Below are 26,677 nucleotides of genomic sequence, written 5' to 3' on the forward strand. Positions count from 1 at the left end.
AGGTTGTCAGTTTTAGAACTGAAGCTTCAGAATGTTTGCAAGTCATGCTTTTGCATTGCAAGAGCAGTTGTTGGTTTGTTGGTGATGGGACATTACGCTAAGAGTGTGATTTCAAACTAGAAATGAAAGGACTTGTGTGGTTAATGCAACTGAATGGCTATTGCACTGTTCAAAATAGAGATCAAAAGATGGGGCAAAGTGATGCTGGCTTCATAGCTCAGTGGTTAGAGCACTGGTCGTGAGTTCAATTCTCACTGGAGCCTTTGTGTTATTTTGAAACTGAATAGTTTAATTCCTGAGGTTTATTATACTGAGAAAAAAAATGTTCAGACGTAATAATTACATTACTTGGAGAGTTTTCATCCATTTCAGGTTTTCAAAAAAACGTGGGGGCAAAGAAAAAAAATACTTGTTGCTTCTGTGAAGCGGATCCTGAGGAAAACTACTCCAAACTAGGCACATTCAAATCAAAAATCTGCAAAAAAGGCTTTAAGAATGAAAATCTCATTGCAAACTCTGCAAAAAATCCCCAGGAAACACATCATGAACATAAAAACTCTTCCCAGAAGTACCTAATAAAGTGGTGATTTCCTAAGTGGTTTCTGCTTGCAAAACTCATTGTTTTTAAATACCTTAATAAAATTCCATCTGCAAATAACCTAAAGATTCACACTGAGGTTTTTTCAGGAACTTTTGATCAAAACTTTTCCAAACACCACTAGGAGTTCAAAAACCACAAGTTTTGTTTGACGTGTTGGACTGCACACACACTCAGTTTTTTAATGAATTTTTGGAACAGGAACTGGTATGTGCATATGACGGCTTTTAAACTCAAGACAACTTGATGAGTTTTTCACGCAGAAGACTTTTCAAGAAATGTAGGACATTTCTTACCCTGAATCGTCTTTTGTGTCATCTTTTTGGTTGTTTCCTGTTCAATTTTGAGACAGCTTTTTTGAAAAGTTTTCCCATGGTTTCGGTGAAGTCTTTTTTTCTGGTCGCATTTTTCACTCCATTGAAACATGAAGAAACAGTTAGCTCTTTTAAGCAAAATCAATGGCAAAACACTCCAAAAAAAGTCTTGTTGCAGTCCAGGCATGTATTGAGCTTTTCCACTGATTTGTATTGTAAAATACACAGCATGCTCCTGGTGGAAAACGCTAAAAGAATGGATATGTGACTTCTTTAAACCGCTTGGCATTTTTAGAAACCTGAAGTGGTCAAAAGACATTCAAAAACCTCAACATAGACAGAGCAAGTCAGTTTTACATAGAATTGCTTATGTTCATTCTTTTGAGCAATGTTTACATAGTAACATAGTAACATAGTTAGTAAGGCCGAAAAAAGACATTTGTCCATCCAGTTCAGCCTATATTCCATCATAATAAATCCCCAGATCTACGTCCTTCTACAGAACCTAATAATTGTATGATACAATATTGTTCTGCTCCAGGAAGACATCCAGGCCTCTCTTGAACCCCTCGACTGAGTTCGCCATCACCACCTCCTCAGGCAAGCAATTCCAGATTCTCACTGCCCTAACAGTAAAGAATCCTCTTCTATGTTGGTGGAAAAACCTTCTCTCCTCCAGACGCAAAGAATGCCCCCTTGTGCCCGTCACCTTCCTTGGTATAAACAGATCCTCAGCGAGATATTTGTATTGTCCCCTTATATACTTATACATGGTTATTAGATCGCCCCTCAGTCGTCTTTTTTCTAGACTAAATAATCCTAATTTCGCTAATCTATCTGGGTATTGTAGTTCTCCCATCCCCTTTATTAATTTTGTTGCCCTCCTTTGTACTCTCTCTAGTTCCATTATATCCTTCCTGAGCACCGGTGCCCAAAACTGGACACAGTACTCCATGTGCGGTCTAACTAGGGATTTGTACAGAGGCAGTATAATGCTCTCATCATGTGTATCCAGACCTCTTTTAATGCACCCCATGATCCTGTTTGCCTTGGCAGCTGCTGCCTGGCACTGGCTGCTCCAGGTAAGTTTATCATTAACTAGGATCCCCAAGTCCTTCTCCCTGTCAGATTTACCCAGTGGTTTCCCATTCAGTGTGTAATGGTGATATTGATTCCTTCTTCCCATGTGTATAACCTTACATTTATCATTGTTAAACCTCATCTGCCACCTTTCAGCCCAAGTTTCCAACTTATCCAGATCCATCTGTAGCAGAATACTATCTTCTCTTGTATTAACTGCTTTACATAGTTTTGTATCATCTGCAAATATCGATATTTTACTGTGTAAACCTTCTACCAGATCATTAATGAATATGTTGAAGAGAACAGGTCCCAATACTGACCCCTGCGGTACCCCACTGGTCACAGCGACCCAGTTAGAGACTATACCATTTATAACCACCCTCTGCTTTCTATCACTAAGCCAGTTACTAACCCATTTACACACATTTTCCCCCAGACCAAGCATTCTCATTTTGTGTACCAACCTCTTGTGCGGCACGGTATCAAACGCTTTGGAAAAATCGAGATATACCACGTCCAATGACTCACCGTGGTCCAGTCTATAGCTTACCTCTTCATAAAAACTGATTAGATTGGTTTGACAGGAGCGATTTCTCATAAACCCATGCTGATATGGAGTTAAACAGTTATTCTCATTGAGATAATCCAGAATAACATCCCTCAGAAACCCTTCAAATATTTTACCAACAATAGAGGTTAGACTTACTGGCCTATAATTTCCAGGTTCACTTTTAGAGCCCTTTTTGAATATTGGCACCACATTTGCTATGCGCCAGTCCTGCAGAACAGACCCTGTCGCTATAGAGTCACTAAAAATAAGAAATAATGGTTTATCTATTACATTACTTAGTTCTCTTAGTACTCGTGGGTGTATGCCATCCGGACCCGGAGATTTATCTATTTTAATCTTATTTAGCCGGTTTCGCACCTCTTCTTGGGTTAGATTGGTGACCCTTAATATAGGGTTTTCATTGTTTCTTGGGATTTCACCTAGCATTTCATTTTCCACCGTGAATACCGTGGAGAAGAAGGTGTTTAATATGTTAGCTTTTTCCTCGTCATCTACAACCATTCTTTCCTCACTATTTTTTAAGGGGCCTACATTTTCAGTTTTTACTCTTTTACTATTGATATAGTTGAAGAACAGTTTGGGATTAGTTTTACTCTCCTTAGCAATGTGCTTCTCTGTTTCCTTTTTGGCAGCTTTAATTAGTTTTTTAGATAAAGTATTTTTCTCCCTATAGTTTTTTAGAGCTTCAATGGTGCCATCCTGCTTTAGTAGTGCAAATGCTTTCTTTTTACTGTTAATTGCCTGTCTTACTTCTTTGTTTAGCCACATTGGGTTTTTCCTATTTCTAGTCCTTTTATTCCCACAAGGTATAAACCGCTTACACTGCCTATTTAGGATGTTCTTAAACATTTCCCATTTATTATCTGTATTCTCATTTCTGAGGATATTGTCCCAGTCTACCAGATTAAGGGCATCTCTAAGCTGTTCAAACTTTGCCTTCCTAAAGTTCAATGTTTTTGTGACTCCCTGACAAGTCCCCCTAGTGAAAGACAGGTGAAACTGCACAATATTGTGGTCGCTATTTCCTAAATGCCCAACCACCTGCAGATTTGTTATTCTGTCAGGTCTATTAGATAGAATTAGGTCTAAAAGTGCTGCTCCTCTGGTTGGATTCTGCACCAATTGTGAAAGATAATTTTTCTTGGTTATTAGCAGAAACCTGTTGCCTTTATGGGTTTCACAGGTTTCTGTTTCCCAGTTAATATCCGGGTAGTTAAAGTCCCCCATAACCAGGACCTCATTATGGGTTGCAGCTTCATCTATCTGCTTTAGAAGTAGACTTTCCATGCTTTCTGTTATATTTGGGGGTTTGTAACAGACCCCAATGAGAATTTTGTTACCATTTTTCCCTCCATGAATTTCAACCCATATGGACTCGACATCCTCATTCCCTTCGCTAATATCCTCCCTTAAAGTGGACTTTAGACAAGACTTTACATAGAGACAAACCCCTCCTCCTCTCCGATTTTTACGATCCTTTCTAAACAGACTGTAACCCTGTAAGTTAACTGCCCAGTCATAGCTTTCATCTAACCATGTCTCGGTTATTCCCACTATGTCAAAGTTACCTGTAGATATTTCTGCTTCTAGTTCTTCCATCTTGTTTGTCAGGCTTCTGGCGTTTGCGAGCATGCAGTTTAGAGGATTTTGTTTTGTTCCAATCTCCTCACTGTGGATTGTTTTAGAAATGTTCTTACCTCCCTTCTGAGTATGTTTTCCTGGGTCGTCTTTGTTCGAGTCTAATGCTTTTCTTCCCGTCCCCTCTTCTTCTAGTTTAACGCCCTCCTGATGAGTGTAGCGAGTCTTCTGGCGAATGTGTGTTTCCCAGGTTTGTTGAGGTGTAGTCCGTCTCTGGCGAGGAGTCCATCATACCAGTAATTCACACCGTGGTCCAGGAATCCAAATCCTTGTTGTCTGCACCATCGTCTTAGCCAGTTGTTTGCATCAAGGATCCTGTTCCATCTCCTGGTGCCATGCCCGTCTACTGGAAGGATAGAAGAAAAAACTACCTGTGCATCCAGTTCCTTTACTTTCTTCCCCAACTCTTCAAAGTCCTTGCAGATTGTCGGTAGGTCCTTCCTTGCCGTGTCATTGGTGCCAACATGTATCAGAAGAAATGGGTGGACGTCCTTGGAGCTGAAGAGCTTTGGTATCCTATCGGTCACATCCTTGATCATCGCACCTGGAAGGCAGCATACTTCTCTTGCAGTTATGTCCGGTCTGCAGATGGCTGCTTCGGTGCCTCTCAGTAGTGAGTCTCCCACCACCACCACTCTTCGTTGCTTCTTGGCTGTACTTTTTGCTGTCACTTGTTGCTGTGTGCCCTTTTCTTTTTTGCTTGCTGGTATTGCTTCATTCTTAGGTGTGCCATCTTCATCCTCTACAAAGATTTGATATCGGTTCTTCAGTTGTGTGGTTGGTGATTTCTCCATGGTCTTCTTGCTTCTTTTGGTCACATGCTTCCACTCATCTGCTTTTGGAGGTTCTCTGACACTTTTTGCACCTTCTGTGACCAGTAGAGATGCTTCTGTTCTGTCTAGAAAGTCTTCATTCTCTTTGATGAGTTTCAAAGTTGCTATTCTTTCTTCCAGACCCCGCACCTTTTCTTCTAAAAGGGCCACTAGTCTACACTTCTGACAGGTGAAATTGGATTCTTCTTCTGGTCGATCTGTGAACATGTAGCACATGCTGCAGCTCACCATGTAGGTTGTCACATCTGCCATGTTGCTCCTAGATCCTGCTGACTTGCTGTGTGTTTGATAGGGTTTTCAAATGATTCCAATGGCGGAAGCCGCCTGAAAAAAGACATCATGTGCACATAGCCACCTAGTTGAAACTGAGTGGAAACTCTACAAATGCACCTGCAAATCTCATAGCTCCTCAAAAATTTGGAGTTTCTGCCCAGATTCTGCTGATGGAATTTTCTCCAAAGTAGACACTGTAAATCAAAAGGTTGCAAAGAAAAAGCTTTAGAAAAAAAAACTCTTCAAAAACACTTCAAGAACTCTTAAAAAGTGCTTTAGGAGCCACTTTATAAAGCTGAAACTCCTTTAAAAGCTCCCCAATGAAAGGGTGTTTTTGCTTTAAAAAGTCTTCTTTTTTGAATGCCTCAATAAATCTCCATCTGCATATTTCCTAATGCAGACACAAAAAAAATTCAGACATCATTCTTAAATTTGCCAAGATTGAAAATATAAATGAACATCATGGCCAGAGATCTAATGCTATGTGGAGACAGACTTTAGAGCAGATTCGCTTTAAAATTTGCTTTCATAAAAAGTTTCCACTTGAAAAACTCATCTTGTTTGAATGGTTCCATAAAACTCCATTTGTACATAGATTAATACTGACCTGAAAAAATTTTATGAAATCATTCTTAAATTTGGTACAATTGAAAATATAAATAAATCATCATGCTTCTCTTTACATTTTTGTACCAAGCCTTATCTTACAATCATTGCTCGTATGGGTTGTAAGTTTTCATACGCATTTTTCCCATGTCAATGTCAAATTGGTACCTAAAGAAAAATCTTTGTACAGTTTCTTTGCATTTCTCCCATGTAGCATAGTAAATGATCCTTAGGAGGTACTGAGCGTACCCAAACCTCTAACAGACTAATCCCTACATTGCTCGAGAAATTGTTGCTTTTCAATGGCTTCATAGCTCAGAGGTTAGAGCACTGGTCTCGTAAACCAGGGGTCGTGAGTTTGACTCTCACTGAAGCCTTACAAAAACTCTTTGTCTCTCATATGAAAATTGCTTATCTGTTTGGTCAGTGGTATAAAGTCGGTGCGATTCAAGATTGACTTTATGTGAAGTTACGACAACCTTTTCAAAAGTTCTTGATAAGACTTTGATCCTATATGACCTTCGGGTAACATGTTTGTCAAATTCCTTTCTTATGCTACCTCTAGCAGAGTTTAAGGAGTCTAATGACCCTTCATCTATTCTTGATGTGTGATTTTGTCATATAAAGAATTACATATTTTATTTAAGCAAGCAGTAGAAGTCTCTTCCTTGCCAATCCATCCAATTTCATTTTTTTGCACATCAGATTGCCAATAAACAGGTTGTCAGTTTTAGAACTGAAGCTTCAGAATGTTTGCAAGTCATGCTTTTGCGTTGCAAGAGCAGTTGTTGGTTTGTTGGTGATGGGACATTACGCTAAGAATGTGATTTCAAACTAGAAATGAAAGGACTTGTGTGGTTAATGCAACTGAATGGCTATTGCACTGTTCAAAATAGAGATCAAAAGATGGGGCAAAGTGACGCTGGCTTCATAGCTCAGTGGTTAGAGCACTGGTCGTGAGTTCAATTCTCACTGGAGCCTTACAAAAACTCTTTGTCTCTCATATGAAAATTGCTAATCTGTTTGGTCAGTGGTATAAAGTTGCGCACCAACTCAACATTCAAGATTGACTTTATGTGAAGTTACGACAACCTTTTCAAAAGTTCTTGATAAGACTTTGGTCCTATATGACATTCGGGTAACATGTTTGTCAAATTCCTTTCTTATTCTACCTCTAGCAGAGTTTAAGGAGTCTAATGACCCTTCATCTATTCTTGATGTGTGATTTTGTCATATAAAGAATTACATATTTTATTTAAGCAAGCAGTAGAAGTCTCTTCCTTGCCAATCCATCCAATTTCATTTTTTTGCACATCAGATTGCCAATAAACAGGTTGTCAGTTTTAGAACTGAAGCTTCAGAATGTTTGCAAGTCATGCTTTTGCGTTGCAAGAGCAGTTGTTGGTTTGTTGGTGATGGGACATTACGCTAAGAGTGTGATTTCAAACTAGAAATGAAAGGACTTGTGTGGTTAATGCACCTGAATGGCTATTGCACTGTTTGAAATAGAGATCAAAAGATGGGGCAAAGTGACGCTGGCTTCATAGCTCAGTGGTTAGAGCGCTGGTCTTGTAAACCAGGGGTCGTGAGTTCAATTCTCACTGGAGCCTTTGTGTTATTTTGAAACTGAATAGTTTAATTCCTGAGGTTTATTATACTGAGAAAAAAAATGTTCAGACGTAATAATTAAATTACTTGGAGAGTTTTCATCCATTTCAGGTTTTCAAAAAAACGTGGTGGCAAAGCAAAAAAATACTTGTTGCTTCTGTGAAGCGGATCCTGAGGAAAACTACTCCAAACTAGGCACATTCAAATAAAAAATCTGCAAAAAAGGCTTTAAGAATGAAAATCTCATTGCAAACTCTGCAAAAAATCCCCAGGAAACACATCATGAACATAAAAACTCTTCCCAGAAGTACCTAATAAAGTGGTGATTTCCTAAGTGGTTTCTGCTTGCAAAACTCATTGTTTTTAAATACCTTAATAAAATTCCATCTGCAAATAACCTAAAGATTCACACTGAGGTTTTTTCAGGAACTTTTGATCAAAACTTTTCCAAACACCACTAGGAGTTCAAAAACCACAAGTTTTGTTTGACGTGTTGGACTGCACACACACTCAGTTTTTTAATGAATTTTTGGAACAGGAACTGGTATGTGCATATGACGGCTTTTAAACTCAAGACAACTTGATGAGTTTTTCACGCAGAAGACTTTTCAAGAAATGTAGGACATTTCTTCCCCTGAATCGTCTTTTGTGTCATCTTTTTGGTTGTTTCCTGGACAATTTTGAGACAGCTTTTTTGAAAAGTTTTCCCATGGTTTCGGTGAAGTCTTTTTTTCTGGTCGCATTTTTCACTCCATTGAAACATGAAGAAACAGTTAGCTCTTTTAAGCAAAATCAATGGCAAAACACTCCAAAAAAAGTCTTGTTGCAGTCCAGGCATGTATTGAGCTTTTCCACTGATTTGTATTGTAAAATACACAGCATGCTCCTGGTGGAAAACGCTAAAAGAATGGACATGTGACTTCTTTTAACCGCTTGGCATTTTTAGAAACCTGAAGTGGTCAAAAGACATTCAAAAACCTCAACATAGACAGAGCAAGTCAGTTTTACATAGAATTGCTCATGTTCATTCTTTTGATAGGGTTTTCATATGATTCCAATGGCGGAAGCCGCCTGAAAAAAGACATCATGTGCACATAGCTACCTAGTTGAAACTGAGTGGAAACTCTACAAATGCACCTGCAAATCTCATAGCTCCTCAAAAATTTGGAGTTTCTGCCCAGATTCTGCTGATGGAATATTCTCCAAAGTAGACACTGTAAATCAAAAGGTTGCAAAGAAAAAGCTTTAGAAAAAAAAAACTCTTCAAAAACACTTCAAGAACTCTTAAAAAGTGCTTTAGGAGCCACTTTATAAAGCTGAAACTCCTTTAAAAGCTCCCCAATGAAAGGGTGTTTTTGCTTTAAAAAGTCTTCTTTTTTGAATGCCTCAATAAATCTCCATCTGCATATTTCCTAATACTGACACAAAAAAAATTCAGACATCATTCTTAAATTTGCCAAGATTGAAAATATAAATGAACATCATGGCCAGAGATCTAATGCTATGTGGAGACAGACTTTAGAGCAGATTCGCTTTAAAATTTGCTTTCATAAAAAGTTTCCACTTGAAAAACTCATCTTGTTTGAATGGTTCCATAAAACTCCATTTGTACATAGATTAATACTGACCTGAAAAAAATTTATGAAATCATTCTTAAATTTGGTACAATTGAAAATATAAATAAATCATCATGCTTCTCTCTACATTTTTGTACCAAGCCTTATCTTACAATCATTGCTTGTATGGGTTGTAAGTTTTCATATGCATTTTTCCCATGTCAATGTCAAATTGGTACCTAAAGAAAAATCTTTGTACAGTTTCTTTGCATTTCTCCCATGTAGCATAGTAAATGATCCTTAGGAGGTACTGAGCGTACCCAAACCTCTAACAGACTAATCCCTACATTGCTCGAGAAATTGTTGCTTTTCAATGGCTTCATAGCTCAGAGGTTAGAGCACTGGTCTCGTAAACCAGGGGTCGTGAGTTCGACTCTCACTGAAGCCTTACAAAAACTCTTTGTCTCTCATATGAAAATTGCTTATCTGTTTGGTCAGTGGTATAAAGTTGGTGCGATTCAAGATTGACTTTATGTGAAGTTACGACAACCTTTTCAAAAGTTCTTGATAAGACTTTGATCCTATATGACATTCGGGTAACATGTTTGTCAAATTCCTTTTTTATGCTACCTCTAGCAGAGTTTAAGGAGTCTAATGACCCTTCATCTATTCTTGATGTGTGATTTTGTCATATAAAGAATTACATATTTTATTTAAGCAAGCAGTAGAAGTCTCTTCCTTGCCAATCCATCCAATTTCATTTTTTTGCACATCAGATTGCCAATAAACAGGTTGTCAGTTTTAGAACTGAAGCTTCAGAATGTTTGCAAGTCATGCTTTTGCATTGCAAGAGCAGTTGTTGGTTTGTTGGTGATGGGACATTACGCTAAGAGTGTGATTTCAAACTAGAAATGAAAGGACTTGTGTGGTTAATGCACCTGAATGGCTATTGCACTGTTCAAAATAGAGATCAAAAGATGGGGCAAAGTGACGCTGGCTTCAAATCTCAGTGGTTAGAGCACTGGTCTTGTAAACCAGGGGTCGTGAGTTCAATTCTCACTGGAGCCTTTGTGTTATTTTGAAACTGAATAGTTTAATTCCTGAGGTTTATTATACTGAGAAAAAAAATGTTCAGACGTAATAATTACATTACTTGGAGAGTTTTCATCCATTTCAGGTTTTCAAAAAAACGTGGTGGCAAAGAAAAAAAATACTTGTTGCTTCTGTGAAGCGGATCCTGAGGAAAACTACTCCAAACTAGGCACATTCAAATCAAAAATCTGCAAAAAAGGCTTTAAGAATGAAAATCTCATTGCAAACTCTGCAAAAAATCCCCAGGAAACACATCATGAACATAAACACTCTTCCCAGAAGTACCTAATAAAGTGGTGATTTCCTAAGTGGTTTCTGCTTGCAAAACTCATTGTTTTTAAATACCTTAATAAAATTCCATCTGCAAATAACCTAAAGATTCACACTGAGGTTTTTTCAGGAACTTTTGATCAAAACTTTTCCAAACACCACTAGGAGTTCAAAAACCACAAGTTTAGTTTGACGTGTTGGACTGCACACACACTCAGTTTTTTAATGAATTTTTGGAACAGGAACTGGTATGTGCATATGACGGCTTTTAAACTCAGGACAACTTGATGAGTTTTTCATGCAGAAGACTTTTCAAGAAATGTAGGACATTTCTTCCCCTGAATCGTCTTTTGTGTCATCTTTTTGGTTGTTTCCTGGACAATTTTGAGACAGCTTTTTTGAAAAGTTTTCCCATGGTTTCGGTGAAGTCTTTTTTTCTGGTCGCATTTTTCACTCCATTGAAACATGAAGAAACAGTTAGCTCTTTTAAGCAAAATCAATGGCAAAACACTCCAAAAAAAGTCTTGTTGCAGTCCAGGCATGTATTGAGCTTTTCCACTGATTTGTATTGTAAAATACACAGCATGCTCCTGGTGGAAAACGCTAAAAGAATGGACATGTGACTTCTTTTAACCGCTTGGCATTTTTAGAAACCTGAAGTGGTCAAAAGACATTCAAAAACCTCAACATAGACAGAGCAAGTCAGTTTTACATAGAATTGCTTATGTTCATTCTTTTGAACAATGTTTGATAGGGTTTTCAAATGATTCCAATGGCGGAAGCCGCCTGAAAAAAGACATCATGTGCACATAGCCACCTAGTTGAAACTGAGTGGAAACTCTACAAATGCACCTGCAAATCTCATAGCTCCACAAAAATTTGGAGTTTCTGCCCAGATTCTGCTGATGGAATTTTCTCCAAAGTAGACACTGTAAATCAAAAGGTTGCAAAGAAAAAGCTTTAGAAAAAAAAAACTCTTCAAAAACACTTCAAGAACTCTTAAAAAGTGCTTTAGGAGCCACTTTATAAAGCTGAAACTCCTTTAAAAGCTCCCCAATGAAAGGGTGTTTTTGCTTTAAAAAGTCTTCTTTTTTGAATGCCTCAATAAATCTCCATCTGCATATTTCCTAATACTGACACAAAAAAAATTCAGACATCATTCTTAAATTTGCCAAGATTGAAAATATAAATGAACATCATGGCCAGAGATCTAATGCTATGTGGAGACAGACTTTAGAGCAGATTCGCTTTAAAATTTGCTTTCATAAAAAGTTTCCACTTGAAAAACTCATCTTGTTTGAATGGTTCCATAAAACTCCATTTGCACATAGATTAATACTGACCTGAAAAAAATTTATGAAATCATTCTTAAATTTGGTACAATTGAAAATATAAATAAATCATCATGCTTCTCTTTACATTTTTGTACCAAGCCTTATCTTACAATCATTGCTTGTATGGGTTGTAAGTTTTCATATGCATTTTTCCCATGTCAATGTCAAATTGGTACCTAAAGAAAAATCTTTGTACAGTTTCTTTGCATTTCTCCCATGTAGCATAGTAAATGATCCTTAGGAGGTACTGAGCGTACCCAAACCTCTAACAGACTGATCCCTACATTGCTCGAAAAATTGATGCTTTTCAATGGCTTCATAGCTCAGAGGTTAGAGCACTGGTCTTGTAAACCAGGGGTCGTGAGTTCGACTCTCACTGAAACCTTACAAAAACTCTTTGTCTCTCATATGAAAATTGCTTATCTGTTTGGTCAGTGGTATAAAGTTGGTGCGATTCAAGATTGACTTTATGTGAAGTTACGACAACCTTTTCAAAAGTTCTTTATAAGACTTTGATCCTATATGACATTCGGTTAACATGTTTGTCAAATTCCTTTCTTATGCTACCTCTAGCAGAGTTTAAGGAGTCTAATGACCCTTCATCTATTCTTGATGTGTGATTTTGTCATATAAAGAATTACATATTTTATTTAAGCAAGCAGTAGAAGTCTCTTCCTTGCCAATCCATCCAATTTCATTTTTTGCACATCAGATTGCCAATAAACAGGTTGTCAGTTTTAGAACTGAAGCTTCAGAATGTTTGCAAGTCATGCTTTTGCGTTGCAAGAGCAGGTGTTGGTTTGTTGGTGATGGGACATTACGCTAAGAGTGTGATTTCAAACTAGAAATGAAAGGACTTGTGTGGTTAATGCACCTGAATGGCTATTGCACTGTTCAAAACAAGAGATCAAAAGATGGGGCAAAGTGACGCTGGCTTCAAATCTCAGTGGTTAGAGCACTGGTCTTGTAAACCAGGGGTCGTGAGTTCAATTCTCACTGGAGCCTTTGTGTTATTTTGAAACTGAATAGTTTAATTCCTGAGGTTTATTATACTGAGAAAAAAAATGTTCAGACGTAATAATTACATTACTTGGAGAGTTTTCATCCATTTCAGGTTTTCAAAAAAACGTGGTGGCAAAGCAAAAAAATACTTGTTGCTTCTGTGAAGCGGATCCTGAGGAAAACTACTCCAAACTAGGCACATTCAAATCAAAAATCTGCAAAAAAGGCTTTAAGAATGAAAATCTCATTGCAAACTCTGCAAAAAATCCCCAGGAAACACATCATGAACATAAAAACTCTTCCCAGAAGTACCTAATAAAGTGGTGATTTCCTAAGTGGTTTCTGCTTGCAAAACTCATTGTTTTTAAATACCTTAATAAAATTCCATCTGCAAATAACCTAAAGATTCACACTGAGGTTTTTTCAGGAACTTTTGATCAAAACTTTTCCAAACACCACTAGGAGTTCAAAAACCACAAGTTTAGTTTGACGTGTTGGACTGCACACACACTCAGTTTTTTAATGAATTTTTGGAACAGGAACTGGTATGTGCATATGACGGCTTTTAAACTCAGGACAACTTGATGAGTTTTTCATGCAGAAGACTTTTCAAGAAATGTAGGACATTTCTTCCCCTGAATCGTCTTTTGTGTCATCTTTTTGGTTGTTTCCTGGACAATTTTGAGACAGCTTTTTTGAAAGGTTTTCCCATGGTTTCGGTGAAGTCTTTTTTTCTGGTCGCATTTTTCACTCCATTGAAACATGAAGAAACAGTTAGCTCTTTTAAGCAAAATCAATGGCAAAACACTCCAAAAAAAGTCTTGTTGCAGTCCAGGCATGTATTGAGCTTTTCCACTGATTTGTATTGTAAAATACACAGCATGCTCCTGGTGGAAAACGCTAAAAGAATGGACATGTGACTTTTTTTAACCGCTTGGCATTTTTAGAAACCTGAAGTGGTCAAAAGACATTCAAAAACCTCAACATAGACAGAGCAAGTCAGTTTTACATAGAATTGCTTATGTTCATTCTTTTGAACAATGTTTGATAGGGTTTTCAAATGATTCCAATGGCGGAAGCCGCCTGAAAAAAGACATCATGTGCACATAGCCACCTAGTTGAAACTGAGTGGAAACTCTACAAATGCACCTGCAAATCTCATAGCTCCTCAAAAATTTGGAGTTTCTGCCCAGATTCTGCTGATGGAATTTTCTCCAAAGTAGACACTGTAAATCAAAAGGTTGCAAAGAAAAAGCTTTAGAAAAAAAAACTCTTCAAAAACACTTCAAGAACTCTTAAAAAGTGCTTTAGGAGCCACTTTATAAAGCTGAAACTCCTTTAAAAGCTCCCCAATGAAAGGGTGCTTTTGCTTTAAAAAGTCTTCTTTTTTGAATGCCTCAATAAATCTCCATCTGCATATTTCCTAATACTAACACAAAAAAAATTCAGACATCATTCTTAAATTTGCCAAGATTGAAAATATAAATGAACATCATGGCCAGAGATCTAATGCTATGTGGAGACAGACTTTAGAGCAGATTCGCTTTAAAATTTGCTTTCATAAAAAGTTTCCACTTGAAAAACTTATCTTGTTTGAATGGTTCCATAAAACTCCATTTGTACATAGATTAATACTGACCTGAAAAAAATTTATGAAATCATTCTTAAATTTGGTACAATTGAAAATATAAATAAATCATCATGCTTCTCTCTACATTTTTGTACCAAGCCTTATCTTACAATCATTGCTTGTATGGGTTGTAAGTTTTCATATGCATTTTTCCCATGTCAATGTCAAATTGGTACCTAAAGAAAAATCTTTGTACAGTTTCTTTGCATTTCTCCCATGTAGCATAGTAAATGATCCTTAGGAGGTACTGAGCGTACCCAAACCTCTAACAGACTAATCCCTACATTGCTCGAGAAATTGTTGCTTTTCAATGGCTTCATAGCTCAGAGGTTAGAGCACTGGTCTCGTAAACCAGGGGTCGTGAGTTCGACTCTCACTGAAGCCTTACAAAAACTGTTTGTCTCTCATATGAAAATTGCTTATCTGTTTGGTCAGTGGTATAAAGTTGGTGCGATTCAAGATTGACTTTATGTGAAGTTACGACAACCTTTTCAAAAGTTCTTGATAAGACTTTGATCCTGTATGACATTCGGGTAACATGTTTGTCAAATTCCTTTTTTATGCTACCTCTAGCAGAGTTTAAGGAGTCTAATGACCCTTCATCTATTCTTGATGTGTGATTTTGTCATATAATGAATTACATATTTTATTTAAGCAAGCAGTAGAAGTCTCTTCCTTGCCAATCCATCCAATTTCATTTTTTTGCACATCAGATTGCCAATAAACAGGTTGTCAGTTTTAGAACTGAAGATTCAGAATGTTTGCAAGTCATGCTTTTGCGTTGCAAGAGCAGTTGTTGGTTTGTTGGTGATGGGACATTACGCTAAGAGTGTGATTTCAAACTAGAAATGAAAGGACTTGTGTGGTTAATGCACCTGAATGGCTATTGCACTGTTCAAAATAGAGATCAAAAGATGGAGCAAAATGACGCTGGCTTCATAGCTCAGTGGTTAGAGCACTGGTCTTGTCAACCAGGGGTCGTGAGTTCAATTCTCACTAGAGCCTTTGTGTTATTTTGAAACTGAATAGTTTAATTCCTGAGGTTTATTATACTGAGAAAAAAAATGTTCAGACGTAATAATTACATTACTTGGAGAGTTTTCATCCATTTCAGGTTTTCAAAAAAACGTGGTGGCAAAGAAAAAAAATACTTGTTGCTTCTGTGAAGCGGATCCTGAGGAAAACTACTCCAAACTAGGCACATTCAAATCAAAAATCTGCAAAAAAGGCTTTAAGAATGAAAATCTCATTGCAAACTCTGCAAAAAATCCCCAGGAAACACATCATGAACATAAAAACTCTTCCCAGAAGTACCTAATAAAGTGGTGATTTCCTAAGTGGTTTCTGCTTGCAAAACTCATTGTTTTTAAATACCTTAATAAAATTCCATCTGCATATAACCTAAAGATTCACACTGAGGTTTTTTCAGGAACTTTTGGTCAAAACTTTTCCAAACACCACTAGGAGTTCAAAAACCACAAGTTTTGTTTGACGTGTTGGACTGCACGCACACTCAGTTTTTTAATGAATTTTTGGAACAGGAACTGGTATGTGCACATGACGGCTTTTAAACTCAAGACAACTTGATGAGTTTTTCACGCAGAAGACTTTTCAAGAAATGTAGGACATTTCTTCCCCTGAATCGTCTTTTGTGTCATCTTTTTGGTTGTTTCCTGGACAATTTTGAGACAGCTTTTTTGAAAAGTTTTCCCATGGTTTCGGTGAAGTCTTTTTTTCTGGTCGCATTTTTCACTCCATTGAAACATGAAGAAACAGTTAGCTCTTTTAAGCAAAATCAATGGCAAAACACTCCAAAAAAAGTCTTGTTGCAGTCCAGGCATGTATTGAGCTTTTCCACTGATTTGTATTGTAAAATACACAGCATGCTCCTGGTGGAAAACGCTAAAAGAATGGACATGTGACTTCTTTTAACCGCTTGGCATTTTTAGAAACCTGAAGTGGTCAAAAGACATTCAAAAACCTCAACATAGACAGAGCAAGTCAGTTTTACATAGAATTGCTTATGTTCATTCTTTTGAGCAATGTTTGATAGGGTTTTCAAATGATTCCAATGGAGGAAGCCGCCTGAAAAAAGACATCATGTGCACATAGCCACCTAGTTGAAACTGAGTGGAAACTCTACAAATGCACCTGCAAATCTCATAGCTCCTCAAAAATTTGGAGTTTCTGCCCAGATTCTGCTGATGGAATTTTCTCCAAAGTAGACACTGTAAATCAAAAGGTTGCAAAGAAAAAGCTTTAGAAAAAAAAAACTCTTCAAAAACACTTCAAGAACTCTTAAAAAGTGCTTTAGGAGCCACTTTATAAAGCTGAAACTCCTTTAAAAGCTCCCCAATGAAAGGGTGTTTTTGCTTTAAAAAGTCTTCTTTTTTGAATGCCTCAATAAATCTCCATCTGCATATTTCCTAATACTGACACAAAAAAAATTCAGACATCATTCTTAAATTTGCCAAGATTGAAAATATAAATGAACATCATGGCCAGAGATCTAATGCTATGTGGAGACAGACTTTAGAGCAGATTCGCTTTAAAATTTGCTTTCATAAAAAGTTTCCACTTGAAAAACTCATCTTGTTTGAATGGTTCCATAAAACTCCATTTGCACATAGATTAATACTGACCTGAAAAAAATTTATGAAATCATTCTTAAATTTGGTACAATTGAAAATATAAATAAATCATCATGCTTCTCTTTACATTTTTGTACCAAGCCTTATCTTACAATCATTGCTTGTATGGGTTGTAAGTTTTCATATGCATTTTTCCCATGTCAATGTCAAATTGGTACCTAAAGAAAAATCTTTGTACAGTTTCTTTGCATTTCTCCCATGTAGCATAGTAAATGATCCTTAGGAGGTACTGAGCGTACCCAAACCTCTAACAGACTAATCCCTACATTGCTCGAAAAATTGATGCTTTTCAATGGCTTCATAGCTCAGAGGTTAGAGCACTGGTCTTGTAAACCAGGGGTCGTGAGTTCGACTCTCACTGAAACCTTACAAAAACTCTTTGTCTCTCATATGAAAATTGCTTATCTGTTTGGTCAGTGGTATAAAGTTGGTGCGATTCAAGATTGACTTTATGTGAAGTTACGACAACCTTTTCAAAAGTTCTTTATAAGACTTTGATCCTATATGACATTCGGTTAACATGTTTGTCAAATTCCTTTCTTATGCTACCTCTAGCAGAGTTTAAGGAGTCTAATGACCCTTCATCTATTCTTGATGTGTGATTTTGTCATATAAAGAATTACATATTTTATTTAAGCAAGCAGTAGAAGTCTCTTCCTTGCCAATCCATCCAATTTCATTTTTTGCACATCAGATTGCCAATAAACAGGTTGTCAGTTTTAGAACTGAAGCTTCAGAATGTTTGCAAGTCATGCTTTTGCGTTGCAAGAGCAGTTGTTGGTTTGTTGGTGATGGGACATTACGCTAAGAGTGTGATTTCAAACTAGAAATGAAAGGACTTGTGTGGTTAATGCACCTGAATGGCTATTGCACTGTTCAAAATAGAGATCAAAAGATGGGGCAAAGTGACGCTGGCTTCAAATCTCAGTGGTTAGAGCACTGGTCTTGTAAACCAGGGGTCGTGAGTTCAATTCTCACTGGAGCCTTTGTGTTATTTTGAAACTGAATAGTTTAATTCCTGAGGTTTATTATACTGAGAAAAAAAATGTTCAGACGTAATAATTACATTACTTGGAGAGTTTTCATCCATTTCAGGTTTTCAAAAAAACGTGGTGGCAAAGCAAAAAAATACTTGTTGCTTCTGTGAAGCGGATCCTGAGGAAAACTACTCCAAACTAGGCACATTCAAATCAAAAATCTGCAAAAAAGGCTTTAAGAATGAAAATCTCATTGCAAACTCTGCAAAAAATCCCCAGGAAACACATCATGAACATAAAAACTCTTCCCAGAAGTACCTAATAAAGTGGTGATTTCCTAAGTGGTTTCTGCTTGCAAAACTCATTGTTTTTAAATACCTTAATAAAATTCCATCTGCAAATAACCTAAAGATTCACACTGAGGTTTTTTCAGGAACTTTTGATCAAAACTTTTCCAAACACCACTAGGAGTTCAAAAACCACAAGTTTAGTTTGACGTGTTGGACTGCACACACACTCAGTTTTTTAATGAATTTTTGGAACAGGAACTGGTATGTGCATATGACGGCTTTTAAACTCAGGACAACTTGATGAGTTTTTCATGCAGAAGACTTTTCAAGAAATGTAGGACATTTCTTCCCCTGAATCGTCTTTTGTGTCATCTTTTTGGTTGTTTCCTGGACAATTTTGAGACAGCTTTTTTGAAAGGTTTTCCCATGGTTTCGGTGAAGTCTTTTTTTCTGGTCGCATTTTTCACTCCATTGAAACATGAAGAAACAGTTAGCTCTTTTAAGCAAAATCAATGGCAAAACACTCCAAAAAAAGTCTTGTTGCAGTCCAGGCATGTATTGAGCTTTTCCACTGATTTGTATTGTAAAATACACAGCATGCTCCTGGTGGAAAACGCTAAAAGAATGGACATGTGACTTCTTTTAACCGCTTGGCATTTTTAGAAACCTGAAGTGGTCAAAAGACATTCAAAAACCTCAACATAGACAGAGCAAGTCAGTTTTACATAGAATTGCTTATGTTCATTCTTTTGAGCAATGTTTGATAGGGTTTTCAAATGATTCCAATGGCGGAAGCCGCCTGAAAAAAGACATCATGTGCACATAGCCACCTAGTTGAAACTGAGTGGAAACTCTACAAATGCACCTGCAAATCTCATAGCTCCTCAAAAATTTGGAGTTTCTGCCCAGATTCTGCTGATGGAATTTTCTCCAAAGTAGACACTGTAAATCAAAAGGTTGCAAAGAAAAAGCTTTAGAAAAAAAAAACTCTTCAAAAACACTTCAAGAACTCTTAAAAAGTGCTTTAGGAGCCACTTTATAAAGCTGAAACTCCTTTAAAAGCTCCCCAATGAAAGGGTGTTTTTGCTTTAAAAAGTCTTCTTTTTTGAATGCCTCAATAAATCTCCATCTGCATATTTCCTAATACTGACACAAAAAAAATTCAGACATCATTCTTAAATTTGCCAAGATTGAAAATATAAATGAACATCATGGCCAGAGATCTAATGCTATGTGGAGACAGACTTTAGAGCAGATTCGCTTTAAAATTTGCTTTCATAAAAAGTTTCCACTTGAAAAACTCATCTTGTTTGAATGGTTCCATAAAACTCCATTTGCACATAGATTAATACTGACCTGAAAAAAATTTATGAAATCATTCTTAAATTTGGTACAATTGAAAATATAAATAAATCATCATGCTTCTCTTTACATTTTTGTACCAAGCCTTATCTTACAATCATTGCTTGTATGGGTTGTAAGTTTTCATATGCATTTTTCCCATGTCAATGTCAAATTGGTACCTAAAGAAAAATCTTTGTACAGTTTCTTTGCATTTCTCCCATGTAGCATAGTAAATGATCCTTAGGAGGTACTGAGCGTACCCAAACCTCTAACAGACTAATCCCTACATTGCTCGAAAAATTGATGCTTTTCAATGGCTTCATAGCTCAGAGGTTAGAGCACTGGTCTTGTAAACCAGGGGTCGTGAGTTCGACTCTCACTGAAACCTTACAAAAACTCTTTGTCTCTCATATGAAAATTGCTTATCTGTTTGGTCAGTGGTATAAAGTTGGTGCGATTCAAGATTGACTTTATGTGAAGTTACGACAACCTTTTCAAAAGTTCTTTATAAGACTTTGATCCTATATGACATTCGGTTAACATGTTTGTCAAATTCCTTTCTTATGCTACCTCTAGCAGAGTTTAAGGAGTCTAATGACCCTTCATCTATTCTTGATGTGTGATTTTGTCATATAAAGAATTACATATTTTATTTAAGCAAGCAGTAGAAGTCTCTTCCTTGCCAATCCATCCAATTTCATTTTTTGCACATCAGATTGCCAATAAACAGGTTGTCAGTTTTAGAACTGAAGCTTCAGAATGTTTGCAAGTCATGCTTTTGCGTTGCAAGAGCAGTTGTTGGTTTGTTGGTGATGGGACATTACGCTAAGAGTGTGATTTCAAACTAGAAATGAAAGGACTTGTGTGGTTAATGCACCTGAATGGCTATTGCACTGTTCAAAATAGAGATCAAAAGATGGGGCAAAGTGACGCTGGCTTCAAATCTCAGTGGTTAGAGCACTGGTCTTGTAAACCAGGGGTCGTGAGTTCAATTCTCACTGGAGCCTTTGTGTTATTTTGAAACTGAATAGTTTAATTCCTGAGGTTTATTATACTGAGAAAAAAAATGTTCAGACGTAATAATTACATTACTTGGAGAGTTTTCATCCATTTCAGGTTTTCAAAAAAACGTGGTGGCAAAGCAAAAAAATACTTGTTGCTTCTGTGAAGCGGATCCTGAGGAAAACTACTCCAAACTAGGCACATTCAAATCAAAAATCTGCAAAAAAGGCTTTAAGAATGAAAATCTCATTGCAAACTCTGCAAAAAATCCCCAGGAAACACATCATGAACATAAAAACTCTTCCCAGAAGTACCTAATAAAGTGGTGATTTCCTAAGTGGTTTCTGCTTGCAAAACTCATTGTTTTTAAATACCTTAATAAAATTCCATCTGCAAATAACCTAAAGATTCACACTGAGGTTTTTTCAGGAACTTTTGATCAAAACTTTTCCAAACACCACTAGGAGTTCAAAAACCACAAGTTTAGTTTGACGTGTTGGACTGCACACACACTCAGTTTTTTAATGAATTTTTGGAACAGGAACTGGTATGTGCATATGACGGCTTTTAAACTCAGGACAACTTGATGAGTTTTTCATGCAGAAGACTTTTCAAGAAATGTAGGACATTTCTTCCCCTGAATCGTCTTTTGTGTCATCTTTTTGGTTGTTTCCTGGACAATTTTGAGACAGCTTTTTTGAAAGGTTTTCCCATGGTTTCGGTGAAGTCTTTTTTTCTGGTCGCATTTTTCACTCCATTGAAACATGAAGAAACAGTTAGCTCTTTTAAGCAAAATCAATGGCAAAACACTCCAAAAAAAGTCTTGTTGCAGTCCAGGCATGTATTGAGCTTTTCCACTGATTTGTATTGTAAAATACACAGCATGCTCCTGGTGGAAAACGCTAAAAGAATGGACATGTGACTTCTTTTAACCGCTTGGCATTTTTAGAAACCTGAAGTGGTCAAAAGACATTCAAAAACCTCAACATAGACAGAGCAAGTCAGTTTTACATAGAATTGCTTATGTTCATTCTTTTGAGCAATGTTTGATAGGGTTTTCAAATGATTCCAATGGCGGAAGCCGCCTGAAAAAAGACATCATGTGCACATAGCCACCTAGTTGAAACTGAGTGGAAACTCTACAAATGCACCTGCAAATCTCATAGCTCCTCAAAAATTTGGAGTTTCTGCCCAGATTCTGCTGATGGAATTTTCTCCAAAGTAGACACTGTAAATCAAAAGGTTGCAAAGAAAAAGCTTTAGAAAAAAAAAACTATTCAAAAACACTTCAAGAACTCTTAAAAAGTGCTTTAGGAGCCACTTTATAAAGCTGAAACTCCTTTAAAAGCTCCCCAATGAAAGGGTGTTTTTGCTTTAAAAAGTCTTCTTTTTTGAATGCCTCAATAAATCTCCATCTGCATATTTCCTAATACTGACACAAAAAAAATTCAGACATCATTCTTAAATTTGCCAAGATTGAAAATATAAATGAACATCATGGCCAGAGATCTAATGCTATGTGGAGACAGACTTTAGAGCAGATTCGCTTTAAAATTTGCTTTCATAAAAAGTTTCCACTTGAAAAACTCATCTTGTTTGAATGGTTCCATAAAACTCCATTTGCACATAGATTAATACTGACCTGAAAAAAATTTATGAAATCATTCTTAAATTTGGTACAATTGAAAATATAAATAAATCATCATGCTTCTCTCTACATTTTTGTACCAAGCCTTATCTTACAATCATTGCTTGTATGGGTTGTAAGTTTTCATATGCATTTTTCCCATGTCAATGTCAAATTGGTACCTAAAGAAAAATCTTTGTACAGTTTCTTTGCATTTCTCCCATGTAGCATAGTAAATGATCCTTAGGAGGTACTGAGCGTACCCAAACCTCTAACAGACTAATCCCTACATTGCTCGAGAAATTGTTGCTTTTCAATGGCTTCATAGCTCAGAGGTTAGAGCACTGGTCTCGTAAACCAGGGGTCGTGAGTTCGACTCTCACTGAAGCCTTACAAAAACTATTTGTCTCTCATATGAAAATTGCTTATCTGTTTGGTCAGTGGTATAAAGTTGGTGCGATTCAAGATTGACTTTATGTGAAGTTACGACAACCTTTTCAAAAGTTCTTGATAAGACTTTGATCCTATGTGACATTCGGGTAACATGTTTGTCAAATTCCTTTTTTATGCTACCTCTAGCAGAGTTTAAGGAGTCTAATGACCCTTCATCTATTCTTGATGTGTGATTTTGTCATATAAAGAATTACATATTTTATTTAAGCAAGCAGTAGAAGTCTCTTCCTTGCCAATCCATCCAATTTCATTTTTTTGCACATCAGATTGCCAATAAACAGGTTGTCAGTTTTAGAACTGAAGCTTCAGAATGTTTGCAAGTCATGCTTTTGCGTTGCAAGAGCAGTTGTTGGTTTGTTGGTGATGGGACATTACGCTAAGAGTGTGATTTCAAACTAGAAATGAAAGGACTTGTGTGGTTGATGCACCTGAATGGCTATTGCACTGTTCAAAATAGAGATCAAAAGATGGGGCAAAATGACGCTGGCTTCATAGCTCAGTGGTTAGAGCACTGGTCTTGTAAACCAGGGGTCGTGAGTTCAATTCTCACTAGAGCCTTTGTGTTATTTTAAAACTGAATAGTTTAATTCCTGAGGTTTATTATACTGAGAAAAAAAATGTTCAGACGTAATAATTACATTACTTGGAGAGTTTTCATCCATTTCAGGTTTTCAAAAAAACGTGGTGGCAAAGAAAAAAAATACTTGTTGCTTCTGTGAAGCGGATCCTGAGGAAAACTACTCCAAACTAGGCACATTCAAATCAAAAATCTGCAAAAAAGGCTTTAAGAATGAAAATCTCATTGCAAACTCTGCAAAAAATCCCCAGGAAACACATCATGAACATAAAAACTCTTCCCAGAAGTACCTAATAAAGTGGTGATTTCCTAAGTGGTTTCTGCTTGCAAAACTCATTGTTTTTAAATACCTTAATAAAATTCCATCTGCATATAACCTAAAGATTCACACTGAGGTTTTTTCAGGAACTTTTGATCAAAACTTTTCCAAACACCACTAGGAGTTCAAAAACCACAAGTTTTGTTTGACGTGTTGGACTGCACACACACTCAGTTTTTTAATGAATTTTTGGAACAGGAACTGGTATGTGCATATGACGGCTTTTAAACTCAAGACAACTTGATGAGTTTTTCACGCAGAAGACTTTTCAAGAAATGTAGGACATTTCTTCCCCTGAATCGTCTTTTGTGTCATCTTTTTGGTTGTTTCCTGGACAATTTTGAGACAGCTTTTTTGAAAAGTTTTCCCATGGTTTCGGTGAAGTCTTTTTTTCTGGTCGCATTTTTCACTCCATTGAAACATGAAGAAACAGTTAGCTCTTTTAAGCAAAATCAATGGCAAAACACTCCAAAAAAAGTCTTGTTGCAGTCCAGGCATGTATTGAGCTTTTCCACTGATTTGTATTGTAAAATACACAGCATGCTCCTGGTGGAAAACGCTAAAAGAATGGACATGTGACTTCTTTTAACCGCTTGGCATTTTTAGAAACCTGAAGTGGTCAAAAGACATTCAAAAACCTCAACATAGACAGAGCAAGTCAGTTTTACATAGAATTGCTTATGTTCATTCTTTTGAGCAATGTTTGATAGGGTTTTCAAATGATTCCAATGGCGGAAGCCGCCTGAAAAAAGACATCATGTGCACATAGCCACCTAGTTGAAACTGAGTGGAAACTCTACAAATGCACCTGCAAATCTCATAGCTCCTCAAAAATTTGGAGTTTCTGCCCAGATTCTGCTGATGGAATTTTCTCCAAAGTAGACACTGTAAATCAAAAGGTTGCAAAGAAAAAGCTTTAGAAAAAAAAAACTCTTCAAAAACACTTCAAGAACTCTTAAAAAGTGCTTTAGGAGCCACTTTATAAAGCTGAAACTCCTTTAAAAGCTCCCCAATGAAAGGGTGTTTTTGCTTTAAAAAGTCTTCTTTTTTGAATGCCTCAATAAATCTCCATCTGCATATTTCCTAATACTGACACAAAAAAAATTCAGACATCATTCTTAAATTTGCCAAGATTGAAAATATAAATGAACATCATGGCCAGAGATCTAATGCTATGTGGAGACAGACTTTAGAGCAGATTCGCTTTAAAATTTGCTTTCATAAAAAGTTTCCACTTGAAAAACTCATCTTGTTTGAATGGTTCCATAAAACTCCATTTGCACATAGATTAATACTGACCTGAAAAAAATTTATGAAATCATTCTTAAATTTGGTACAATTGAAAATATAAATAAATCATCATGCTTCTCTTTACATTTTTGTATCAAGCCTTATCTTACAATCATTGCTTGTATGGGTTGTAAGTTTTCATATGCATTTTTCCCATGTCAATGTCAAATTGGTACCTAAAGAAAAATCTTTGTACAGTTTCTTTGCATTTCTCCCATGTAGCATAGTAAATGATCCTTAGGAGGTACTGAGCGTACCCAAACCTCTAACAGACTAATCCCTACATTGCTCGAAAAATTGATGCTTTTCAATGGCTTCATAGCTCAGAGGTTAGAGCACTGGTCTTGTAAACCAGGGGTCGTGAGTTCGACTCTCACTGAAACCTTACAAAAACTCTTTGTCTCTCATATGAAAATTGCTTATCTGTTTGGTCAGTGGTATAAAGTTGGTGCGATTCAAGATTGACTTTATGTGAAGTTACGACAACCTTTTCAAAAGTTCTTTATAAGACTTTGATCCTATATGACATTCGGTTAACATGTTTGTCAAATTCCTTTCTTATGCTACCTCTAGCAGAGTTTAAGGAGTCTAATGACCCTTCATCTATTCTTGATGTGTGATTTTGTCATATAAAGAATTACATATTTTATTTAAGCAAGCAGTAGAAGTCTCTTCCTTGCCAATCCATCCAATTTCATTTTTTGCACATCAGATTGCCAATAAACAGGTTGTCAGTTTTAGAACTGAAGCTTCAGAATGTTTGCAAGTCATGCTTTTGCGTTGCAAGAGCAGTTGTTGGTTTGTTGGTGATGGGACATTACGCTAAGAGTGTGATTTCAAACTAGAAATGAAAGGACTTGTGTGGTTAATGCACCTGAATGGCTATTGCACTGTTCAAAATAGAGATCAAAAGATGGGGCAAAGTGACGCTGGCTTCAAATCTCAGTGGTTAGAGCACTGGTCTTGTAAACCAGGGGTCGTGAGTTCAATTCTCACTGGAGCCTTTGTGTTATTTTGAAACTGAATAGTTTAATTCCTGAGGTTTATTATACTGAGAAAAAAAATGTTCAGACGTAATAATTACATTACTTGGAGAGTTTTCATCCATTTCAGGTTTTCAAAAAAACGTGGTGGCAAAGCAAAAAAATACTTGTTGCTTCTGTGAAGCGGATCCTGAGGAAAACTACTCCAAACTAGGCACATTCAAATCAAAAATCTGCAAAAAAGGCTTTAAGAATGAAAATCTCATTGCAAACTCTGCAAAAAATCCCCAGGAAACACATCATGAACATAAAAACTCTTCCCAGAAGTACCTAATAAAGTGGTGATTTCCTAAGTGGTTTCTGCTTGCAAAACTCATTGTTTTTAAATACCTTAATAAAATTCCATCTGCAAATAACCTAAAGATTCACACTGAGGTTTTTTCAGGAACTTTTGATCAAAACTTTTCCAAACACCACTAGGAGTTCAAAAACCACAAGTTTAGTTTGACGTGTTGGACTGCACACACACTCAGTTTTTTAATGAATTTTTGGAACAGGAACTGGTATGTGCATATGACGGCTTTTAAACTCAGGACAACTTGATGAGTTTTTCATGCAGAAGACTTTTCAAGAAATGTAGGACATTTCTTCCCCTGAATCGTCTTTTGTGTCATCTTTTTGGTTGTTTCCTGGACAATTTTGAGACAGCTTTTTTGAAAGGTTTTCCCATGGTTTCGGTGAAGTCTTTTTTTCTGG

The 26,677-nt window shown here is 36.7% G+C and overlaps 5 non-coding genes across 5 annotated transcripts; all 5 read left to right on the plus strand.

Moving 5' to 3' along the window:
• Positions 1-6,220: 6,220 nt before the first annotated feature.
• TRNAT-CGU (transfer RNA threonine (anticodon CGU)) lies at positions 6,221-6,293 on the plus strand. Its single transcript has one exon. It is a non-coding gene; the product is annotated as a tRNA-Thr (tRNA).
• A 1,160-nt stretch (positions 6,294-7,453) lies between these two features.
• Positions 7,454-7,526, plus strand: TRNAT-UGU (transfer RNA threonine (anticodon UGU)). The gene has a single exon. It is a non-coding gene; the product is annotated as a tRNA-Thr (tRNA).
• A 1,929-nt stretch (positions 7,527-9,455) lies between these two features.
• TRNAT-CGU (transfer RNA threonine (anticodon CGU)) lies at positions 9,456-9,528 on the plus strand. Its single transcript has one exon. It is a non-coding gene; the product is annotated as a tRNA-Thr (tRNA).
• Positions 9,529-14,720: 5,192 nt separating this feature from the next.
• On the plus strand, positions 14,721-14,793 carry TRNAT-CGU (transfer RNA threonine (anticodon CGU)). Its single transcript has one exon. It is a non-coding gene; the product is annotated as a tRNA-Thr (tRNA).
• A 7,824-nt stretch (positions 14,794-22,617) lies between these two features.
• TRNAT-CGU (transfer RNA threonine (anticodon CGU)) lies at positions 22,618-22,690 on the plus strand. Its single transcript has one exon. It is a non-coding gene; the product is annotated as a tRNA-Thr (tRNA).
• Positions 22,691-26,677: the final 3,987 nt, after the last annotated feature.

This window comes from Ranitomeya imitator, chromosome 1 (genome assembly GCF_032444005.1).
Source record: "Ranitomeya imitator isolate aRanImi1 chromosome 1, aRanImi1.pri, whole genome shotgun sequence".
NCBI classification, from domain to species: domain Eukaryota; kingdom Metazoa; phylum Chordata; class Amphibia; order Anura; family Dendrobatidae; genus Ranitomeya; species Ranitomeya imitator.